The following is a 19,154-nucleotide window of genomic DNA, read 5'->3' on the forward strand; positions in this document are numbered from 1 at the left end:
TCATTCTTTGATGGCTTTCAACTCCTTCTGTAATTATTGAATTCACATTTTGAATTCTTCACATTTTGAATTCTTTACCCACAAATTGGTCAATGTTACCTTGCAACAATTTCCAGTTTTACAAAGACTTTCTAAATTATTAGTTTAGACAATTTCAGGCTATTGTGTCCTAAGTCTCTCCATTTTGTTGTTTATCTGCTTTTTCTTCTTTTAAATATTCGTATATTTTTATTCTTGGTTAACTGGCATAGTTTTATTCTTGATAACTATTCTTGCTTAACTATAAATTGCTTAACGTATTGTATCTCTGTTGAGCATATTTCCTTCAATCTCTTTAATTTTTTCTAATTTATATTCATTTTCTCTCTTTTTAGAAGGATTTCTACTTTGTGTTCATTATTTCTGTGTTGTTTTCCATAAAATTGTTTTTATAACTTTTTATAGATTTATGTATCTTTCTTCCACTTAAATGATGAAACTCAGACCCTTATGAGGTAGTTTTTATTACTGTTCAGAATATCCATTTTTCCTTCCTAGTGTTGAATATATAATTCTGCCAATTGCCTGTATGGTTTTCTTTGTCCAGTGAAATGTGAGATGTGACACATGTCACTTCTGAGTAGTTGGCTGATCATGATTACCTCTGCTTTCCCCCCTCCCCCCCCCCCTGCTTTGGATACCAGAAATATGCCTGCATCCGCCTAATCTCAAAATGGAGATAAATATTATGTGGGGGAAAGTCCCATCAGACAATAACACAAACATAGTAGGTAGACAAGTAAACCATTGTTGCTTGCCTATTAAGCTTTGGTGTTGTTACTGCAAAATAAATTAGTGTATCTTGACTGAATGTCCCTTACATTATTAACAGGCAGAGGGGGGGACATCATGTTATTTAAAAAGTACATTAATAAAGATAGGAATACTCCATTTAAAACTCATGAGACCCAATCTATAACCCCAGTCTGTCAACCCAGTGAATCATGAGAAAAACATGGGACAAATTCCAATACAGGGACATCTCACAATACAACTGACCAGTACTCCTCAAAATCGCCAAGGTCAAAAAAAGCCAGGGAAGGCTAAGCAAAAGTCACAGACAACAGAAGCATGAGGAGACGTAACAACTCAATGTCATATGGTATCCTGGGTGGAATAAACACTAGGGAGTTATGATTAAATTATGAACAAGAGTTAGCAATATCTCTTTTTAGAGAACAAAATACCTCTGGAGTAAAAGCAAAGAAATGTTCAGATGCTGATTCATAACTGTCATGTCCTTTTATCAACTGAGCACATATTTAAATAATTTTCTTTTCTAAGAAGACCTGTGAGTGTTAATTTCTGAGTAGATCCATCCCTGGGAATGCATTTCACTGAACTGGCTGGACATAGACTTCTTGGATCCTAGCCAAGCCTCTCTAAGCGCTCTGAGAGCACTCTTGCCTTATCTCCTTGCTTAGCATTGCAAAGATAAAGTCAGAGGCAAACCCAATTTTCGTGCCTTTTTCAAAGTAATCTCATGTTTCTACTTAAATCTTATATGGGTTTCTTGGACTTCCCACTAGGTCATATGTTATCAGGACTTTCCACTACCTATATGACTTCTTTATGTTGTTTTTTTCACAACATAGAGAAGCCCCTTTTATCTCCAGATCAGGGTCGCTTTGATCTGAAACTGCAGATCAGCTTAGGAGGTGTGCCTCATATACTTCTGTTCTGCTGCTTTTTTTTTTTCTCCTTTGAGGAAACACATAACATCTGAAGATTTGACCTCTTCCCCTGCTTTTTCATTTCTATTGTCCTCTTCCCCATCAATTTTTGTCTCCTGATCCATTTATCTCTATTTTGGGAGTATGTCCTCCAAAAGATTGATCCTGTTTAATCATTGTTTAAAAAGGATAAAACTTTGGATACCTAACGTCGGAAGAAACATGGGAGTGAGGAATATAGCCTCCCTTTCAAATCTTGTCTTGTAGGGGCAAAAGCACATACAATCGCCATCCCCAAATGTAAGAACCAGCGTTTCTCCTTTTGAATGGCTCTCCAAGATCCTGGCTTCTTCTGATGTCTTGGGTCTCTAACTATCCTGGGATAAACCTGCAAGACTGCACGCACCCCTTCACTTCCCAGCTGTATCTTAGGTTGTGTCAGGGTCACTGCGTGCCCTTCAGCAAGGATTCCGTGTATCCAGCAGGAACTGCCATGAAGTCTTTCCTGGAAGTAACTGTAGATCTCAGGTTTCAATGAGATAGCACTCCACCCTCTAAACCCATATTCACATTTCTTATGAAGATGTATAGTCTTTTAGGGGTACTTGGGTGGCTCAGTCAGTTAAGCATCCAACTCTTACTGTCAGCTGAGGCCATGAACTCACAGTTCGTGAGATCAAGCCACCCCTCAGGCTCTGCACTGACAGTGTGGAGCCTGCTCGAGACTCTCTCTCTCTTTCTCTTTCTTCTGCTCCTCCCCTCATTCACATATAGGCATGCTCTCTCCTTCTCTATCTCTCAAAATAAAGAAACATTAAAAAAAAAAAGATTTATAGTCTTTAAATACACATGGAAAAAGAGAAGAGGAATGGAAGGGAATGCCCTAAGTGTCATGAGACCACAGTAGGGGGAGAAAAGAACCAAGAACCAAAGTTGCCTGCTGCTTCAGAAAATTCCATGAAAATATGATGAGGCTAAATAATGTTATTCTGCTTACACTGTTATTTTAGTCAGTACATTTCTGCCACTCTGAGCTAGGAGCAAAAATTAGGGCCATTCAAAAATCTTGCTGAGTTTTCCTTGAATATCACCGCCATCAAAATAATGATCTGTGTAATTGCAAATCATGATACTTTATCGAATACCAAAGTTACCACTATGAAAATTTCCATCAAGTACCAGTATATGCTCTTGATAGAATCCTAGTCTCCAGGATCATTGAAAATATGTGCAAAAATGTTTTTTCGACATCCTCAAATGAAAAACTGAGGGAGAGTATATCTAATACTACAAGCCCATTCTTGTGGCTATTTGAAATTACCCAGCACTAATTATTTGCCTTTATTTTCACTGGGAGCTGGCCCTGGACCCACTGATTACTTTAATTGTCTTTCTTTAAATCTTCTGAAGCACTATCACATCCTTTTGGGGCAGGTTCTATGTGTAAACTATGACAGGCAAAGTTGAACAAAGATGGGCATCTATCTTGTGTTTTGACTCTGCCCTGTGCTGTCATGCTCAGCATAATGATATCTGTCTCTGAACATCACCTCTAAGGTATTGGACTTAAGGAGCTGATTTACCATGACTTCTATATTTCATCTGTACTGATTTCTCATTTTGGACCATATATAATTTATTTCTGTCCACATTATTTTTCTTTCTGTTGTTCGTGGTTTCTATTACATGGCAGATGTTCAAAAAAAAAAAATTTACATGGCAGATGTTCTTGAAGGTCTGGTTGAATAAAAGTGACCTAAAAGTAATCAATGAAATCACTTAAGATGTATCCTATACATATTTGATAATAATATCAGATGAATCTAGCACAGAATTATGCAGAAGCCATTATCTCTCTCCCCTTTAAAGGCATCAAAACAAAGTACTAGTGAGCAGAACATTAAAGTTAAAAAACAAAAACAAAAACAAAAAACGTGTTCTTGCTTTAAACATACCTTTGCATTTAATTCTCATAACAACCATCTGATGCAGGTATTATTACAATCCTACTTTCTTTAGACACATAGACTTAGGCATAGATTGATTAAATTACATAAACGGGATCTATTTCCTTTTTTAACATTCATCCTTCCTGATTTGCTCTTTTACAAAGTATGATCCTTCCCCCAGGGGACTGTGGGAAAGCCTAGGATGGGGCAATGAGATAAAGACAGACATCAGGTGTGTATCATTTCTTGAGTGACCCTGTGGAGGCCATATTGAGGAGAGAGAAGGACATGTTTTAATTCAGAAAGGTTTGCCCCTTCTGAATTTGGAATTCTGGAAAGTGAATTGGAGCCTGTTCCAATATTGGGGGTATGGACTTAAGCTAACTTTGCAGTGGCCTGGGTGAATACAAGAGCTTAAATTGGTCCGTTCAGCTGTATCAACCATCCAAGGGTTCTTGCATGTGCTTGTGAGGAAATATAGATGCTCCAAGAGATGAGACTTGGCATAGAGATGCTACAGGGTACAAGGGTTTCAGCATGGCTGCTGGCTTTGTCAAGAGGATCTCAGAGGGCATACACTCTATTTGTGAAGTTACCATTCAAGGATGCATTATACGGAATCCGGATTCCACTACATGACCAAAACCCCACAGCCCTCCTCTATTACAGCAAATAATCTCCTTGATAGAGAGAAATACCATCTTACAGATGGTGGAGATGAATACGAGATGGGACATTTTCCCAGGAGTAGGATTATCCAAAAGAGGTAATATTGAACAGAAAGACACTGAGATCAAATTATAGATATTTGTAATATTTGTACAGCTTCCTTTTCTCAATCCCATTACGATGAAGGAGGATAGTTCATGAGGAAGTTTAGATCGATTACGTAAAAAACAAACAACACAACTACAACACTTAGATAAACTCTAACATCTTATAAGTGACAGACCTCTGTCCTCTGACAACAAATTGTATGCGTTTCAAAGTTGTTTCTTGTTATCCATGAAGGGAAACATCATTCGCAATTAGAATTGGGCTCAATGATGGCTGTTCTCTTCTACTTTTTTCCCCCACTGTTTTTTGTTTGTTTGTTTGTTTGCCTTGATTAGCACCAGGCACAAGGCAAGCACTTAGTAGACACTTGCAAAATTAAGGAATAAAACTAAACCAACATTTTAGAAAGGCAACCTTGAGCTTCCCTGCGTTCATACTTTTCCCCTTAAATACGACAAGATTCAACAATGAAATGAGAGTAAAAATGAAAATGATCATTGCAATTTACTCGTTCATGGTCAATTCAACTTAGAGTTTGTTTCAGAGTGATACTTCGACGGATAAACTAGAGCTATTCCTTTCATACTCCCACTCACTGCACGCAGTGACCACCCAGCTTGTCCTTGACCCGGATTTCCTGATTTTCTTTTCTTTTTTCTTTTTTTTTTCACTCCATGCATTTTCAAGCAACATCTATGCTTCATGCCAATTCTGACAAGCCACTTATTGAGGATAACGCTTGTGAGGTTTATGTGAAATATAGTTTATAATTTGAGAGTGAGTTATTTTTGAAACACTTGTAAACAATCAGGCTATTGAGAGTTAGATGTGTTTCTATGATATGCTGTATTTAAAAACAAAAAAAAAAAACCTATAATATCTACACTGTCCTGTAGTGCCGTGAAAATTGACATTGAAAATGCAGGTATAAACATGAAACAAAAATGAGATAAAAATGCAAAATAGCCTAATGTTTAATTCTTTGTGATTCTAATGTCTGTAAACAGCAAGGTCAAGTCTAGAATGACCTTTATCTCCTTTGCAGTCAGGAGACACAATATTGGTAATGTCTGATCTCCACATTCATTTCAACGCAAGGAAACTACCTTAGGAAGCTATTGCTTAATCTTCCAGGAAATGGTTTTCCTATTCAGAAGTGCTTCCATTGTATATTTTTATGCTGTATTTGGGAGCAATAGAAATCATAATCGTCACATGTAGAAACTTTATTATTTCTTTAATCTCTTCCTGACTTTTGGGTGACAGATGCCGGTCATTAAGTGATATGTATCATGCAAAACTACTTTCAATCGCCTTTTAAACAATATTCATTATTGTAAGTAATCGCCACTAAATATTTAAGGTAAATATCGGTCTGTAGATTTTTCAGCTGCACATAGCTACAATTGGGGCTACTATTTGTGTCTTGAAATATAAATGATTTCCTTTCCTCCTTTCTTCCTTTCTTCCTCCCTTCCTTCCCTCCTTCTTTTCCTCTTCCTCTTTTTCCTCTCTCTAGTGTCAGAAAAATATGAAACTAAATTAGCCTTTTATAAATCACAAATAAACCAAGTAATGCTGTGTTAGGAAGCATCTGGCACTCTGGTGTAGAGCTGTGAAGGGTCTTTTGAATATTCACTCAGTAGGGTATCTGCAATTTAAATGTCTTGTTATAGTTAATAAGAGTTGTCAAAGAAGCGTATTAACATGCCTTAGGGATTAATTCTGCACTTTACAGATTTCATGTGTGTGAATAAGGCAAGCCTATAACATGAGTCGCACGAACCCCAAAGGCTACACTTACATCTTTTATGCAATTATAGTTTGAACAATCAAATATTAGGTCTCAGATTGCATTTTCCCAAAAATAATTATTCAAATATACGTTATTGAAGATGCTACTTAAAAGCGTATTTTACAATTACATTTATGAATTAATAGCAATGTGTTGATATCTCTACAAAGGATTTTTCTGTTTAGAGGTAAAAACTATTGTAGTATTTAGTGAACAATGAGTTAGGATAACTCACTAATAAGATAATTCAGGTTAAAAGTAAGAATTGCTTGATTTAAGCAAGTTTCGCATCACGTTGCTACTTTAGAGAAAACCTTTCGCTGATTTTTTACATCTTAAGAAACTTTCTACATACACAGAAAAATGATTGCTAAATAGGTACATCAGATATCAACCCCCAAAAGAGAGAAGAGTAAGTGGAGAGAGATAGCACACACATTGAACGCTATATATTATCCTCTGTGTTTCCAGTAAATCTGAAAAATGAGACTATCCAACTACCTTCCACATTAGTTTTTGGATACAGCTATCCCTCGCATTCCAACAGTTTGCCTTATGTCACATCACGTTTATGAAAGGTCTACATCAGTGTACTGTGTACCTGTTTCCGCTCTCAAAAAGTAACTCAAGGACTTTTTTAAAAAAAATTAACGTTTACTTATTTATTTTGAGAGAGAGAGAGAGAGAGAGAGAAGGGGTCAGAGAGAGAGGGAAAGAGGGACTCCCAAGCAGGCTACTTGAGGCTTGATTTCACAAGCTGCGAGATCATGACCTGAGCAGAAATAGAGTCTGATGCTCCACCCGCTGAGCCACCCAGGCGCCCCAAGAAACTCGAGGACTTTTGCTTTTACCGACAAGAGGTGTAAAGCAAAAATATGTTCAGTGTTTGTTTTGCAGCCAGCCAGTTTGGAGGCTGTGCTCCCCCCACCCTGCCCCCCGCACAGTGAGAGCTTCTGCGCCTCCTTCTCCAGGAACCACACTCAGCATTTCAACATCAAGTCGCCAGAGCTTTGAACTTCTTGTGAGCGTCTGGGCTTTACCTCCTGGATGTATTGTATGCATCCATTCACATGCATCAGAAAAGCCTAAGAGAGGTTATTTTGGGGAACCGAAATGCTAAAAAAAATAATCCACGTAACTCAATGGTAATTTCCTCTTTGCTTTATGCCATTTGGGGTTCACACCCGGTTTCTGAAAAACATACTACTTTCAGATAACGAGGGGAAACCTCTATTTCTTTGCCTGTATTCTTGTCATTGAAGGTGAGATTTCTCCCGTAATTAATTGATATATTTGTTTTGGTGAGTCACAACCATCCCACAGTATGTGTTTAACGTGATTCCTTAAACTATACACACAAATATCTTGCGTGAATTCTGTTTTATGCCTGCACTTTTGCAGCTGGAAGCACCTGGAGAGAAACTCATAGTCATATTAGTACTATCATTTCAAATTCATAGTAACTATCCCCAAGGGGACAACCACACCCCTATTTTGACCTTGATCTTCAACGTGCCTTGATTTCTATTACAAACATTCTTCGCCCTACAATTTCCAAAAACATTAGATATTCTTATTTTCAACCGAATGGTCCTGCTTCAGAGTTTGCAGGCTTCCTAGCTTACACATTCATCGCGTTCACTCCTGGCGTGTATGTGTGCACACCCATATGCTCTGTCTTCAGAAAAAAAACAACACTATTAGTATTTTTGTTAAGTTTCATTCAGCTTTTACATTTATTGCAGTGTTTTCTGTTATATACTGCATGCTGCAATATTATTGCATCTAGAATTTACTTCCCTCGGGGCAAATGATTTTTGAAGTGTAATTTTCACAGAATACATCATTCTGTTTGCTTGAAAACTTATTAGCACTCCAATATGATTTTGTACACCTTTATTTAGAGCATCATTGATTTCATATGATCTTAATTGTACAAATAACAAAAAATATTGCCTCATTATTCCATTGATAATTTCCCCTGGGTTCCTTAGACATCGTAACGGATGAGTGTAAGTGATTAGGTGTTCTAGTCATAAGGTAGTTTTTCAACTGTGTTTAAAATAAGTCTTAATTGCATTAACATTTCTCATCAAAACAGAAGCCCACATTCTTCTGAAAATGACAAAGGACGCACAGAATTATACCTAACATTCTTAGCACACCGTTTATCAATACACGTTAGCTCGGTGAATGGGCTTTCAATCGCTTCTCTATTTTCCACACGTGCATTTTCCGACATTATTTCTGGAAGTGCTAATAAGACGTCATCCGCATGTAACTTTGGTACTCAACCTCACCTGCCTGTAGTGGCTGTGGGCTGCTGGCCAACACGCTAGCTTGTAAACTTTAACTTAGAGGCAGTCACGCGTAGATGGCTGTTGACAGAGGTCAGGGATCATCTACGACCACTGGTCAAGCTATCTAGCTGAGCGAAGACAGTGGCCTGTATGAATTATAACTGTAATTCTCAAAACGGAACATCACTGTGAAAATTGCTACTGCAGTTCTGGGAGGTGTATTGATGTGGAGCTCTTTAAACACAAATGGCCATTGTAAAGGGCGCTGGTGGTTTTAAAGATAAAATGTCCTCTCTGCCTAAGGAACAAAAAGGATAAATATCACAGCCTCCCTCGCTTCTGTTTCTGAACACGTGTGCTCACGTGTAATTGATAGAGTAGGCGGCTCGTTAGATATGAGCCGGGAACAAGTGCTTTCCAAGGGATAAAAAGTGTAGAAGACACGTTCCCAACAACTAGGAAAGACCTCCGGGGACGTAAATGCGTTCGACACTGGAAGGGCTTCCCTAAGGCTACCTATCTATAGGTTCATTTTGATCCCCTTTAGGTTTTGAAGGGGCGGGAGGGGCAGAGAGAGGGAGGCAGAATCCACAGCAGGCTGCACACACTGCCAGCGCAGAGCCGGATTCGGGGCCCAGCTCGCAAACCCTGAGATCATGACCTGAGCCGAAGTCGGATGCTGAACTACCCAGGGGCTCACATCAGAATACTTTGAAACACTGCGGTCTGAGCCCCCACTGCTGGGCAAGAATGCCTGGATCGTTCTGACGAGGACCAGGTAGGGCGCAAAACTCCCTCTCCCGACCAGTCGGAGGGGTCCCTGGGAGGATGGGAAGCCACATCCGTCGGAGACCGTCCTCGCCGTGGCCCGTGGCCCACGAAAGACAAAAGGATACAGGGATCCTGCAGCCACCTGCGGCCTGTCCCCTCGCCCGCCCGCCCGGAGGGGGCACTTCCGCTCCGACCACTGTCACTCGCTTGCCTGCTTCGGAGTTCGGCCCAGCTATTTTTCTCGGCGGAACTCAAGAAGCGAGGCCAAGGAACAGGACTCACCACTAACCTAACTGGTTTTGACTTATTGTAACACCTGAAGGATATTTCTAGATAATAAGATTGAAGCGCGGTTGTGGCTTGGCATTCTGGACCTCTTACCCTAGTCACAAAAATACTTTTTGTGTCTTTGGGTAATGACGCCTTGCCTTTTCTCGGCCTCTGTAATGTGGGTCGGACCCTAGATGCTCAGGCAGAGGAGTAGTAATGGTATACATGTCCCCCCCACCTCCCATCCAGTTACTTAACACATCCATCACCTCCCTCTGTGCGTGTGAGAGAACATTCGTTTCTACTCTCTTAGCATCTTTCAATTATCTAATACAGTGTTGTCAACTATAGTCAGCTTGTTTTACCTTAGATTCTCAGACCCTGTTCATCTTATGGCAGAGAGTTTTTTCCCTTTTACCAACCCCCCCCCCCCCCCCCTTCTCAGCTTCCAGTCTGTTTCTATGAGGTCGACGTTTTGGTTTTGTTTTGTAGATTCTGCAAGTAAGTGATACCACACAGTATTTGTCTTCTCTGTCTTACTTATTTCGCTTCACGTAATATCCTAAGTAGATGCGAATACAGATCTCTTTTTGATATCCTGTTTTCATTTTCCTGAGATATGCTGGATCGTATGGTAGGTCTACTTTTAATAATCGGAGGACCATCCAAACTCTTCTCTGTACTTACTGCACCCATCTACCAATAATATTTAAAAACTAAAATATCATGTTATCGCATGCTAACCCAATTATTCCATTTATTTCAACGCTTTACATGTGCTCACATAATCACTCCTAGGCCATTTAGAATCAACTCCAGAAAGTTCACTGGAGTTACACAGAATTGGACTAGCCCTTTATTCTAAGATTCTTAACTATAAAGTAATGTAAGACTAAAGACTAAAATTATGTAAAGACTAAAGTCGCTGATAACCACCCTGAATGAACCCAGTCCAGGAAAATCAGAGACACAGGATGAAAGAGACTGTCTATATGCTATGCCTTTGAGTTCTAAGATCTTGGCTGGATACCAACGAGGGCCATGAACCAATTTTTTTTTTCCTTACTATTAATTTTTTTTTTCAACGTTTATTTATTTTTGGGACAGAGAGAGACAGAGCATGAACGGGGGAGGGTCAGAGAGAGAGGGAGACACAGAATCAGAAGCAGGCTCCGGGCTCCGAGCCATCAGCCCAGAGCCCGACGCGGGGCTCGAACTCACAGACTGTGAGATCATGATCTGAGCCGAAGTTGGACGCTCAACCGACTGAGCCACCCAGGCGCCCCTCCTTACTATTAATTTGATTTAATTTTATATCAGTTCATGTCTGAGAAGACTCTTGGTTAAGATTGTTTTGTATTTTTTTCAATTAATTTGCTTAAAATTTTGAAAGAGATTTTTGCTAATGTACCAAAACATGACGGATTGACTGAAGTTTAGTTTATACAAGGCATTGTTGAAAACTGTGGAGAAAACACACTATGTATTTGAAATTAACTTCCATAAAGATAAAATAGTCATTCAAACTTTCCTCTTCTTGCCTTCTTGTTGTTCTTTCTCAGAATCAAAGAGCCTTTATTTATTTCTCCATAGGCATTTTAGGTAATTTACACAGGCATCAAGAAGAAATTGTTAAAGTACAATTTTACCCCATAATAGAAAAACAAAACCTTTCTAATAACTAGTATGAACTAAAACGTAAATTGTATTCACTTGAAAATAGCACATAATAAAATTAGAAGTGACCATTGAAATGTAAGTATTTTGTTTTGTTAGAATTTTCCATCAGAATCAGATTCAGAGAATAAATTAAGCTAGAGAGTTTTATAAAACCCGACTTAATCTCCATTGAAACGGAGACACAAAATCATTGGAGAAAACACAATCATATCCTGGAATAGTATAATATGCAATTCATGTAAACATTAGTAATCAAATAACCTTTCATTTCTGTGAGCAGGAAACAGAGGAAAACCAAAAAGAAGCAAGATAAATATAGAAATGTTAGGAAGTGATGTGTTAGAAATTGTCATCTTAGGGCATAAATTATCAGGCAGTTTACATTGCTTAGATGAATGTAGTTCATTTACAGTAGAGGTAGGAAGACCCACTTTAGTAGAAATAAGATTGTACAGCGAAACCATCTAAATAGTGTTAGAATCAAACATTACGTATTTTAACTATGCAATGCCAGACATTCATTCCTTATCAGGGAACTGTACAAAGATAGTCTTATGCTTAAAATAGGAAACACCTGTCAGAGTGAGAAGGAAAGTGTTTCAGAAAACTCATCCCCATATATTAAAAAAAAAAAAAAAGAAAGAAAGAAAGAAAGAAAGAAAGGAAAGAAAACTCATCCTGCCTTTCAGCCTGCCAGTATCTAGTTAACCACATCAGGCTTACGGGTGCAAAACAGCATCTGCAAAATGGCATAACTGCATGTCTGAACTTTGGTTACTTGGCCCTTTGGGCACATGTTTTTATTTCTAATAAAGTTAGTTTGTGTATCAAGATTCACAAAATGGAGGCTGCCCCAGCGGCCTGGCACACGTCACACGTGTCACGTCTAAATTCAAGTCAGCCTGCACGTATGGGAAATACCTGTCATGGAAACCTAACCTAATGTTCCCACTCATCTTTAGCTAACTTACTCTATTCAGCAGGACCTGCTGGCCTTACAAGGACATCGTACACTTCCCAGGCAATCATGCCGTGCTTCCCCATTGCCTCTTCTAAGACTTCATAAAACTCACTCTTGTCCAAAATCCCTTGGAAGAGTATTCCATTGCTTATGAAACACTGCACTCCCCTGAGTCACACATTGTTTCCTGTGGCTAAAAGATATCAAAGTCATTATTAAATTGTTTTAGTTTTGTCATTTGATATTTCCTACTATCTTAAATGTCCTTTATAGTAAGTATCCTCTGTTCCTGGCTCACTGCTTTGAACCTAGTAAGCTAATACTTTTCAATGAATATATTCAAATAGCTTAGCATTTTTTTCCACTACAAAACCCCTCATGCATAGATTTAAGTGTTATCTCTTTGCTAAATACCTTATAATTTTCCTGATATTCTTTGGTAATGGATTCTGTCTTTGGACTGGTATGACTATTCCCTTTGTGGATTTGAGCTAAGTGGTTTTGGATCTTTGGGTTATGACATATTTGCAGAAATGTCACTGGGCACGTGGAACAACAGAAATGACTCGTCTCTTTTTTTTTTTTTTTCAGGAGAGGATTTGCAAACCCTTTCTTTCCACCAATTAAGCAACAATTAGTAGACGTAATTTAGAGATCTTCTTCCCAATATATTGTTTGTTTCTCTAAAAAATCAGTGGTTGGGAAGAGGTTTAAATCAATTTGTTTGGCTATTTAAAGGAGAACCAGTCAGAAGCACCTTCTATATTGCACTATCTCAGATCAGCAATGAATTTCTGTTACCAAAATTAACTTTCTAAAACACAGGCATGAGAAAATGGAGTAGATTATACACATTTTAGCATGAGATGAATGGCACTTCACAACTTAGACTAAGTTTTTTCTTTCTTTCTTTCTTTCTTTCTTTCTTTCTTTCTTTCCTCTTTTTCAAGTTATTTATTTGTTTTGAAAGACAGAGAGGTGCAGGAGAGGCAGAGAGAGAGGGAATCCCAACCAGGCTCCGCACAGTCAGGGTCGGTCCCCCCAGGCGGGAGCTTGAACTCAAGAACCTGAAATCATGACCTGAGCTGAAACCAAGAGTTGGATGCTTAACTGACTGAGCCACACAGGCGCCTCTAAATTTACTTTACTACACTCAACCAAAGCCTCAATCCATTTCCAGCTTCAGTCTCAGATAGTTCTTGTCTAACTATCAGGGGCATGGCTTTACAGCAAATAACTTCAAGTTCTCTTGACTCTACATTAGCTCATTCTTTTCTGACTGCCCAGCCTCTTTTGTGTTTTTCTTTCTTTTTTTTTAAGTGTTTATTTTTGACAGACAGAGAGAGAGAGAGAGAGAGAGAGAGAGAGCATGAGTGGGGGAGGGGCAGAGAGAGAGGGAGACGCAGAATCTGAAGCAGGCCCCAGGCTCTGAGCTGTCAGCACAGAGCCCGACGCGGGGCTCGAACTCATGAGCCTTGAGATCATGACCTGAGCCGAAGTCGGACGCTCAACCGACTGAGCCCCCCAGGCACCCCTTTTGCCTTTTTCTTTTGCTTCAACTGCAAGACTAAATGCCATTGTTTTCTATTAATTTTTAAGACAAGATAACTGCCTTCTTTAACATGCTAAAGAGGATTTGCAAAGGTGGCCTTTCCCCCAAATGAATCAGAATACCCTATGGGATTATGGGAAGAGTCTTACATTAGTATGTATTCAGTTTTCAATATTCTCCCCAATCTCCCTCCAGAGAACGGCATTGCAAGTTTTAGTCATCTTCATTTATTCAATTCACACATAGATAACCAAAGTCTCAACAAATTCCATAAGGTTAATATGTTTAATTATGATTTTTTTTTCACTTTGTAGAGGAAGTTTCTACGATGAACAGAAACAAAAGTCTTTCATTTACAGGTCTGTGGTTGCTTCAATCTACTGAATGTCTCTGGTTTCTTCAGTCTAATGGCAGAGCACCTTTTCCATCCCCTTTCAATTCTGCTTTACTTGAAAGATTATGAATAAATTGAAATATATGTGGCATTGAGTTATTTCAACACGAATACATCTTAGTAACTACTCACAAGCCCAAAGACATTCCAAGTCTTTCTTGTATTTGTCCCATTCATTCTCTTTCTCCAGCCTTCTAAAGGTGACCGTTATCTGGACTCATAATACAGAGATTAGCTCTTCCTGTTCTGAATCTATATGAGTGCTTTGGCAGGCATTTTTATTTATTTCATTTTTATTTTATTTTTTTAAACTTATGTATCGTTTAATTTACATCCAAGTTAGTTAGCATATGGTGCAACAATAATTTCAGGAGTAGATTCCTTAATGCCCCTTACCCATTTAGCCCATTCCCCCTCCCACAACCCCTCCAGCAACCCTCTGTTATCTATATTTAAGAGTCTTTTCTGCTTTGTCCCCCTCCCTGTTTTTATATTATTTTTGTTTCCCTTCCCTTATGTTCATCTGTTTTTTATCTTAAATTCCTCCTATAAGTGAAGTCATATGATATTTGTCTTTCTCTGACTGACTAATTTTGCTTAGCATAATACCCTCCAGCTCCATCCACATAGTTGCAAATGGCAAGGTTGCATTCTGTTTGATTTGGCAGGCATTTTTAATGGATGATTTCTTTCAATCATCACTATGATTAAGTTTAGTTCTATTTTTGCATCTAGTTGTAGGATTTTCCTGCTGTAGTGCCTTGTTGTATGAATGTACAATGTTTTTGTTTTTGTTGTTGTTTTGTTTTGTTTTGTTTTGTTTTGTTTTGTTTTGTTTTGTTTTAAGTAGGCTCCCTGACCAGCACGGAGCCCAATGTGGGGCTTGAACTCACCACCCTGAGATAAAGACCTGAGCTGAGATCAAGAGCCAGAGGATTAACCGACTGAGCCACCCAGGTGTCCCTGAATGTACTTTGCTTTCAACATGCATTTCACTATTGATAAGATTTGAGTTGTGATTCATTTTGAACTCTTGAGAATTAATACTGTCATAAATATTCTTGTATAAAACTTTAGGTGAGTATATTCATTTATTTCTTGTGCGTATTTACAACAGTAGTACAATTGCAGGATCACAGGGTTAAATCCCTTTTGTTTTCCCTAAAACATTTTTTATAAGATTTTTTTGAGACTGAAGTACAGTTTATGCAGGGCTAAAATCCTTTCCCTAATTTGTCTTGAGAGTGTGTGTGATTTCAATATTTATCTTAGTGCTATGTGAAGCTATGGCAAATGTTGACTTTTACATGTCTGACAATAGAGAGACATCCTTGGAGTCAATCATGTGCAATAGAGACTTTCATCGGACGCCTTCTAATGCCAGTTAGAACTTATTACTTAATTATGAAATGACAACAACCCAGAAGAGGATACAATCACTGCATTTTATCCCTTTCAACCCCTCCCAAAATAATGTCATAATCTCTCCATCTCTGCTATTTTTTTAAATAAACTGTTTAACTTAAAACACTTTTAATTTACAGAAAGATGGCACAGAGATTTTCCTTGTGTTCCATACCTATTTCCCCCCTATTATTAACAGCTTTACATTATATAATCCTTTATTACAATTACCAATTAACTGCTATTGATACATTATTATTTGACAACATATTATCACATTTGATTACCTTGATTATGTATGTGTCTAGGTGTGATATTATTATGTGCAGAAATGTAAAATCTCATTACAGTAAGTAACTGAGGATTTGATTCAAAGAAGAGGGAAACTAAAGATGAATATTAAGTGAAGAAAAACTGTAAATGAATACATAGACCATAGGGAAAAGAAATAATCACATTGGAATAGAAATAGATGGAACAGCAGTCACAGGAATTTCCAAAATGTCTCACTTATAGAATTTTTAATGTGTTCCACATATTTTGGTATTTTAAATGCCTGTTGTAGAGTGCCTGGATCAGAACAGTGCAATAGAACATTCTGAGATAAAGGAAATGTTTACCTAAACTCTTGAAATGTGTTTAACACAATTGAGGAAACGCGTTTCTATCTACTTTTAGTTTTAATTAATTAACTTAAATTTAAATAACCACCTATGGCTGATAGCTACCATACAGGAAGACATACCCCAAGTGCTACTGAGGCCGGGAAGCTGAAGGGACTGTATTGTAGTAAGGCCCCATCTCTGTTAGGCCCCGTTTCCTCATGATCTGTATTTTGCCTCTGAATAAACCAGATGCTCTTTCGAGGGGGAAATAGGAAAGTCAGTCATTCTCTGAGTTTGGTTCTAGACCCCAAACACCCAATGACACCTAAGAGCCAGATCTCAAACATGTGACAGGACGTGAGCTTCAAGCAAGGCTCAGCTGAGGCTGGCATGCGTGCCCTTACCTTCGGTGATTTAGGGAAAAACACGTATTGTTAACCTGACAGTCTCCCTTGACTGAAGCTTACCCTGGATTCCTGGAGGAACACTACCCTAGACCCTTCTCTAATATAAACCCCAGCCCCAGGCCACGAAGGGGATTCAGTCTTCTCTCCTTCCTGAGTCTCCCAGACCCTTGATCTTCTACTATCTGTCTGTCACTCACACTATTCGACAAACTCTGTTTCACTTTCTCTGGCTCCCAGTTTGATTTTTATCCTGCGTGAAACCAGGGGCCTGCTTGGCTGCTCCTGGGGGACCCTCTCTGGATTCTCGGGTGCAGCCCAGTTACATCGATGTTTCTATTGATTTTTTCTTTGTTGTATGTCATAAGAACACATTGTTACTTACAAATATTAGCCGTAGGCCTAAGTATCAGTGTTTTATTGAAATAATGTATCGTACCTCTCTTGCCGCCTTATGAGTGTTAGTCGCGATTTATATAAATATATTGATTTTATTTTTCCTTTACAGACATTTTCAAATTGATTACTGATGAAACATCTCCTCTTTGGTGTCTACGAGACCCTGTTGTCTAGTAAATGTGTCGAATTTATGTCATTCATCTGTAGATGTTCCATTTACTCTCGAACTCGTCATAATCATTTGATTTGTGGCCTTTTCTTATCTTTCACAGCGTATTTATTTTGGTTCGCTCTGTCGTTTGCATAACCCACTGGTATCAGAAGGGATATGGGTTTCGTTCACCGTTACATCCTGAGCACAAGGGAGGTGCCTCCGTAGACAAGTTGCACAGCTAATATTTATTGGCTGAAAGCATTATTGAATAATTAAGCCGCTTTCAAACCTCTTTTAGAATTGAATTAAGTCAATAAATACTGAATAAGAGTCTGAGGAAACATGTGAACACTTTGTCAACGTTGAAAGGCAACAACGAGTAATTTTTTTTATTGAGATTTGTTTTTCTCTTAGAAAATCCTCTGCATGCTGTGGCTTATCTTTTTTGTAGATTATTTAAAATATAAGGACAATTATCTAAAGACTTAAAAGGCAATCACGTTTATGTCTTCTTGTTTGCTAAGTTTCTGCATATGCTAATTGAGTGGATACAATTTGAACCAACCTGCTGTAAAATGAAGCCATTTAGCAATATTCTCCATGTAATAGGAATAGTCTCATTTACAATTTCTCTTCTGTTAGAACAATAATAAATGCACTGGTGTTCTAAACAGCTTATTTTCATAGGGCTGGTAAAGGTCAGCTGGTTACAGAGGAAGTAAACAGAGGGTGGTGTTGCTGTCTTAGCAAAGGTTTTGCCTCATGACTAAACAGAGCTCAGAATCATAAAGAAGTCGATTTCCAGAGGTGGCCTTTCTAAGAAAATACTCCTGTAACGCCCGGTAAGATTTTGTGGACTATGTCACGGAATAACAAAACAAAACAAAACTCTGCTAGAATGGAAAAGATAAGCTAAGCTAAGGAATAAACAGAAAGCTAGGTTTTGTTTGCGCTCCTACGTGGTAACGATGTGAGCTTGTATGTTTACATCCTATTGCCTTAAAATAGGCAGAAACCCAAAATGACATCCCAAATGATTTGCAAAAAGATCCAATTTGACTTTCGGATTGTGGGTGGGTTAATGTTTCATGCTCCAAATATGTATGCCATTTATCACAAAATAATTTACTAAATGTAATGTGTCATTTTCTAAGTTTTCTATAAATTGTTCTGTTCTTGAATCTCCCTCTCTCTCTCCCTTCTCTTCTCTCTCTCTCTCTGTCTTTCATTGTAATTCTTGCCATAAAAAAAACCATCATGAAGAGAAATCCAGCTCTCCACACGACATCTGCGCTGGTAGCTGAACATGGCTGAAAACAAATAAACAAAACACAACCATACTGACCTATCAGAGTTTGGGGGAGGGGGTAATAAGGAGAGTACAGTCTCTGAGTAAGGATCAAAACCTGGTATATGCATAATTCATGAAAAATTTCCCCAGTAAATTGGGTTTCCCTATCACCAGATATATTGGAATGCCCCAGTCAGAGAAAATAAAAAATAATGGTTTTTAGACTCTGCAAATGCCATAACATTCTGTTTGTTGAATACTTCAAACCAGCAAAAATAAACATACTGTTACTAGTACATAACAAAATCCGTATTGTGAAACAATTGCTAAAAATCCATTGGGAGGTGCTCATGGGTTCTCTGACCTCACCTTTATAGACTTCCCGAGATTCCCTTTTTTTTAAAAAAAGGGCAAGCTACAGGGGCACCTGGGTGGCTCACTCAGGAAAGCGTCTGACTCTTGGTTTCAGCTAAGGTCATGATCTCACGGTTCATGGGATGGAGCTCCTCATCGGGCTGTGTGCTGACAGTGTGGAACCTACTCGGGATTCTCTCTCCCCACCTCTCTCTGTCCTTCCCCTGCTCACATGTGTTCTCTCTCTCTCTCTCTCTCTCTCTCTCTCTCAAAATAAATAAAACATAAAAAACTTTTTTTAAAGAAAAAAGCATGCAACAGTGATAACAATGTTAGCTAAGAAAAGTCTCCCAACCACTCAGAACTACAATCAACTTTTGCT

This window comes from Prionailurus viverrinus, chromosome D3, assembly GCF_022837055.1.
Source record: "Prionailurus viverrinus isolate Anna chromosome D3, UM_Priviv_1.0, whole genome shotgun sequence".
Taxonomy (NCBI): Eukaryota; Metazoa; Chordata; class Mammalia; order Carnivora; family Felidae; genus Prionailurus; species Prionailurus viverrinus.